Genomic DNA, 7,016 nt, shown 5'->3' with positions numbered 1-7,016 from the left:
TATTATTTTTGAAGCTTAATGATTTGCTTTCTAGAATGCTTTAAGTATTATTGTTTTTGTGCCAATGAACTTTTGTTTTGAATCATACGAATCTGAATATTCATGCCAAATAAAAGAGATTGCATTGATAAATATGTTAGGTAGCATTCCACATCAAAAATACTATCTTTATCATTTACCTACTCGAGGACGAGTAGGAATTAAGCTTGGGGATGCTTGATACATCTCCAACGTATCTATAAGATTGTTCCATGCTATTATATTATCTCTTTTCGATGTTTTATATGCATTAATATGATATTTTATATTATTTTTGGGACTAACCTATTAACCTAGAGCCCAGTGCCAGTTTCTGTTTTATTTTCCTTGTTTTGGGGTTTTACAGAAAAGGAATATCAAATGGAGTCCAAACGGAATAAAACTTTCGCGACGATTTTTCTTGGACCAGAAGACACCTGCGAGACTTGGAGATGAAGTCAGAAGACCCACAAGGCGACGACAAGCCATAGGGGAGCGACCTGGGGGTAGGCTCCCCCTAGCTTATGGCCCCCTCGGGAGTCCACCCACCTACTTCTTTGTCCTATAAATTCACATATATTCCAAAATGCTAAGAACAAGCCACAAAAATACTTTTTCGCCGCCCCAGGTCTCTGACCTTGTGAGATCCCATCTGGTGGCTATTTACAGTACTCTGTCGGAGGGTGATTCGATCATGAAGGGCTTCTACATCAACCTTATTGCCCTTCCGATGAAGCGTGAGTAGTTTACCTCAGACCTACGGGTCCACAGCTAGTAGCTAGATAGCTTCTTCTCTCTCTTTGATTCTCAATACCATGTTCTCCTCGATGTTCTTCAGAGATATATCCGATGTATTATTCTTTCGCGGTGTGTTTGTCGAGATCTGATCAATTGTGGATCTATGATCAGATTATCTATGAATATTATTTGAATCTTCTCTGGATTCTTATATGCATGATTTCATATCTTTGTATTTGTCTTTGAATTATCGGTTTGCTTTGGCCAACTAGATTGGTATTTCTTGCAATGGGAGAGGTGCTTAGTTTTGGGTTCAATCTTGCAGTGTCCTCACCCAGTGACAAAGTAGGGATAGTGAGGCACGTATTGTATTGTTGCCATCGAGGATAAAAAGATGGGGTTTTCATCATATTGCTTGAGTTTATCCCTCTACATCATGTCATCTTACTTAAGGCGTTACTCTGTTCTTTATGAAGTTAATACTCTAGATGCATGCTGGATAACGGTCGATGTGTGGAGTAATAGTAGCAGATGAAGGTAGGAGTCGGTCTACTTGACATGGACGTGATGCCTATATGCATAATCATTGCCTTGGATATCCTCATAACTTTGCGCTTTTCTATCAATTGCTCGACAGTAATTTGTTCACCCACCGTATTATTTGCTTTCAAGAGAGAAGCCTCTAGTTAAACCTATGGCCCCCGGGTCTATTTTCAATAATATTTGCTTTCCAATCTACTATTTTGCAATCTTTTTTTCAGATCTATAAACCAAAAAACCCAAAAATATTTAGTTACCTTTTAGTTTTACCTATCTCTATCAGATCTCGCCTTTGCAATTGACCGTGAAGGGATTGACAACCCCTTTCTCGCGTTGGGTGCAAGTGTTTGATTGTTTGTGTAGGTGCATAGATTGGGGACTTGCTTGTACCTCCTACTGGATTGATACCTTGGTTCTCTAACTGAGGGAAATACTTATCTCTACTTTGCTGCATCACCCTTTCCTCTTCAAGGGAAAAACTAACGCAAGCTCAAGAACTAGAAGTGTACTAAGTACGTGTGAAAATCACGAGATTGTAAGTTGTCCTATCAGTGAGCCCGACACCCGGCTTATACAACATACCAAGGGTCCTAGGGTTGCATATCCTGTTCGGCTATGTTGGTGGAGGTAAAGTCCTCCATGACTCTGGTATCTTCAGATGCCATGTCTTCCAGAGTCTTCGTATAATTCATCGTGGGCTGCTAAATGTGCCCCGGGACGGAACCAAACTAGGGTCCTCAGCCTGACGCATGAGGTAGGGAACCGACGTGGTGAGAGACCCCTCGGCCGGGACACCGTCAACTGGTGTAGGATAACGTACTATGTAACAATTTTTTACGCTATATGATCAAGCCCGTGATCACTATGAAGATGATGGATAGATCCAATCTCACCAACAAGAACGCATTAGAGAGGAAGAAGATGTTGGTGATGATCCAACGATTCCTGCAACTAGGTTTATACCTCGCAACCTTGAGAATTTTCCACTCATCAAGAGTCAAAGTAAACTACCCCTCTGCGGTATCCACGCGTACTGAAGTAGTGATCCGGCAGCACTTCATCGTCCAGGACAAAGAACGCCAAGAGAACTAGAGGGAGGAGCGGCCTAGCAGCATGCTGGTCAAAAATAGGAGAGGGAGAGGTGGTGCGAGGGAGGGGAGCAACTGCCTTGGGAATTGTATCCTTTGGGGTGCACCCCTTCCCACTATTTATAGTTGGCCAGGAAGGGCCAACTGACTTGGGGAGGGAGTCACCGTTGGGGCCGACGCACTAGGAGGTGGAGTCCTCCTGGGATTCTGCCTCCTGTTCCGCCCACTCCTCCTCGCTGCGCCCCACTATAGGGGCCATTTGGGCCCATGTGGCACTGGCCCTTGGGTAGCCAAGTTGACCACTCACTAACACCGTCTGGAATAGTCTGAAACCTTTCGGTGCCTTATAATTTTTTTAGTATGCTCCTTGGTACTTCTGAGACACTCCCGGGCATCCACGGGACGCTCCCGGATGCATCAAGGACACTTCCCGGGCCATCCTGAGCTGTTTTGGTGTCCTTCTCTCATTCTCCTATGATCGCCTATAGTTCTTTAACAAATCACTAGTCATTAAGCTGTGACCCTATAGGTTCAGTAATATGCAGACATAACCTGGAACATCTTTCGATCAATAATTAAAAGTGGTATCTAGATAACCATGTTAACTTCCACACATAGACGACGGTCTTTATCTAATGAAGCTTTTATTTCCGCACACAATTCCCTTTACTTCAGATACGATACAAAACCCTGGGCGAGACTTATCGTCATATATTATCAAATTATCCTCATTAGCAGTTTTGTTCTATTTTCTCGTTTTCTTATTGTGGTATCCTCGCGATCACCATGCTTGTCTGGCTAGACGATAATGGATACTGTAATACTACCAAAAAAGTTGTATGTCATAAAAGTTATATTATTGGACTCATGTTCGAAAGGTTTTCAACGATAGTACTTTTGTGGTATATAACTTATTTTTGGTAGTTAAATTAAATGTCAAAGTACGGCCCAAAATACAAGGGGGCTAATAAACCAGGACGGAGTTAGTAACTTACTATATGATTATACTGACAACTAAGTGAAGATATGATCCCGCAGTACATCATATGTTTTGGTGTATCCAACACCATTGTTCAACCAACAGTGTGTTCTCATTACTGTCGCCGTCCTTGGTACTTTAATAATTTCTATGATCAGGAAAACAGTATCATCTGCAATATATGAGCTAGTCTAAGAGGCGAGACTAGGGATATATTTGGTGTTTATGTTCCACACATGCAATTGAGTTTTCCTCTGAATCTCTCATTCAAGAATCATTGCAATTACAATGTAGAAATATATACATTAATTACTAATGTGGAAATAAGGAATACTTTATTATTGCCTCTAGGGTATATTTCTAACAAACGGTGCCACACCGATTCTACTGCAGATCGCGGAAGATGACCTATACTTCCTTGTTGTCACACATGATTTTTAGAAGCCTCTGCAGACCTGGATCTGAATTCCTTTCCCCGGTCCATGTCTCGTTGCTGTCTGCAACTGGTGTGAGACCTTTATGAAGGTGAAGGAGTCCGGTAGTGAGGTGGTGATGAGTCCGTACCGGCGTGTCTTCTGCCTGATGGACAAGGTGCAAGTCGGCGACATCGTAGTCTTCAAGCTCGAGACTTGGGGATTCAAGGTCAAGATGTTCGATGCTCGCAACTCCACCACTACCACTGCGTCTGTCATGGCTAGGTTGTAACTGTCAAGGGCCTTATAAACTGCAGTAGTAGTCTACTGTATTGTGCTGTAAATTGTCCATATTTTGACAAGAATATCACCTGCTATTGTGCAAGTGAATGGGACGCCCCTTTTGTCTTAAAAGCCCACCGTGTTAATGTTAGCACTATTAGATGTTAATGTGTTGTGTTAATAATGTCCATGTTCGTGTTAATGTGTTGTGTGTTCTTAGTGTGCTTGTTGGTGTTAATATGCTCTGACGTGCTTGTTAGTGTGGTGCATAGGGGTGTGAGGTCACTATGTTTGAAAGGATGAGAAAACACCCCATTGCACACAACAAAAAATTGTGCTTTGCACTTGCTCACCTTGTAATCGCATATGCATGTGACCAAATAACGGACACAAATGACCATGGACGTGATGTGAGCTACCAAATGAGATGTTGAACATGGTTAGCCGCATTTTAGTCTAGCAACTGTGCCACAAATGCAAGGGGCCGAAAAATGATGTAGGGAATCAAGGACGCTACATGTAGTTTATGTTTTGTTTTGTTTTTTGCGATAACACAATGTGGTTTATTCACATGTCCTTCTTGATAATCAAGGTTTATTCCCCAGCCAAAGGTTTTTCTAGATATGTGGTTCCATATCATTTTGCGAGCATAGATCAATTCATCATGGGGTTAGAACCTCTCTACTAGCCACCCGATTGATCATTAGTTCTTCAAATGTTGCACTTAGCATCGGTACGATCCATATATTATTGCAGTTGGCACTAGGATTAATTCACCGGTTCATATGCTTGAAATGTGATACAAGTCAAATTTTACGAGCCAAGAAGGTGACATGAAGAAATGGAACATATGTAAGTTGGACAACACTTGTGGGCCTTACATGGACAGAGCGTGTTGATGACATGTGTTTTTTTCTTCATTTGATCCAAAGTGGGTTGGGTTCCACTATCAGATATAACGGAATGAAACAGAAATGAAACAACATCCTAGTGCAAGTCAAAACCTAAAAACGGTCCGAGAACTTAAAAATGCAAGTTCTAGGTGCCCAACACATAGCACCACCCCTCATGTCGCATGCATTGCTAGCAGCAAAACGCAGAGGAAATACAAAGAAGCTAGCAGTAGATATTACACACGAGTGTATCTCCACCATCGCTCCAACATTCATCAACATTAGCATAAGCTGCTCTGTTATCTTGTTCCATTAAACACATTATCATTCATCAACATTATGCATTATCTTGTTCCATTAGCATCAACATTCATCAACATTGCTTCGGCACCATCGTCTTATCTATCTTCATCTCATCATCTATGGGTAGTTGCTTCCAGCATGAAAGTGTCTCCTCCCAATCCAACCTCTCTCCCGTCATGCATTCCTAGTGCCACATTGTGTAAAGTTTCTATTTCACTCTCGAGCGCCAGACGATCTCCTTCATTTTTAATCCTGCCCAAATAACGCATAAACTAGCATGCACAACAGATAAATTTAGTTGTACCCCTCCCATCCAAATAAGGTTGATTATGCAGTTTTTAGATAGCCCAGCACGTCGCAACAATCCCTACAAATATGTAGGTTCCTGCTTTGTGGAATAAAGTTGGGGATCCACCAAAAATATTATATAAAACATGTAGGTCAACATATTGCACCTACACATTTACAAATAATACTCCACATATACTTTGCCGTAGGGCATCTAAAGAAGAGGTGGTTAATCTTCTCAACCTCACGACAAAAATGACACAAAAGATCATCCGTCCACTTTCTTTTTAGCATGTTATCTTTTCTGGTAATTGCATTATGCCAAAGTAGCTAGAGACAAATCATGATTTTTAGACTAAAATTTTCTTTCCACGTATGTTTAAATGATCTGTCAGGGCCCACATCAGACAAGTGATTATAAGTTGATTTAACTATAAATCTACCATTCCTACTCCTTAGGCGTCAGCCAAAAGATTACAACATTAATTATCAATCTATGCAACTGGATCATCTGGTTAGAGTCCAACCATCTTCTAAAGGTAAGATTCCAGTTGCTCCCAACGAGTTGTCTCACAGATTTAGTTTGTTCATTACATATCCTAAAGAGATCAGGAAACTGGTCCTTTAATGGCCCATTACCACTCCATGTTTCTGTCGAAAAATCAATATGCTTACCATTCTTCACTATCGTGATTCTGTAAAATTGCTTGATTTTGAGTAGATCAAACTAGCGTTGCTGAAGACCAATTTCAATCTTGTATTATTTTCTAACAATTTCTTGCCAAAACACTGCTTTACTTTCAAGATTACACCACCGCTCACAGAGCAAACTGATATCAAATCTCTCCAGGTTTCCATTCCCAAGCCCTCCTTTCATTTTTGGGTCTACAAATAACGAACCATTTGACCATATGGTATTATTTTTTTATACCGCCTCCCTGCCAGAACAATTTCCTAATAGCTTTTTCCGTCCTCCCCAAGTTAGTTTTGGAAAATCTGTACATGGAGAAGCAAACAACAGACATGCTAGCTAAGCATGCATTGATCCTGGTTGATCTGTTATGACATTCTTACATGGCGCCTACCAAACGAGACGGGTTAATGAACCGAGATGGTTTTAAGTCAATCGACCTAATTTCGTATAAATAGTGGAACGCCTATCAGCATGTGGGTCGTCCTTAACGGAGCATTCTTAATATCCTTAGACTCGTTTTACATGTTTGGCATGCGTTTTCTGTTTTCTTATGAAACTAAAAATCGAGGCACTTATAGCGAAAACAAACAAGAAAGAATTAACGATTGGTTGGATGGTTACAAGGATGGTGGTACCCTCCTCCGTTCATCAGTGTAGAGAAACTGTTTGGCAATACAATAGTCGTTGTATTGATCGGGTGTAGGTGCACGTATATAAAGAGTACGAGACTAGGAGGTGGGCCAGGGTATACACATATACATGCAACACATATATTCAACA

Source organism: Triticum dicoccoides, chromosome 4B, assembly GCF_002162155.2.
Source record: "Triticum dicoccoides isolate Atlit2015 ecotype Zavitan chromosome 4B, WEW_v2.0, whole genome shotgun sequence".
NCBI classification, from domain to species: Eukaryota; Viridiplantae; Streptophyta; class Magnoliopsida; order Poales; family Poaceae; genus Triticum; species Triticum dicoccoides.
Note: the sequence above shows the minus strand (reverse complement) of the source record.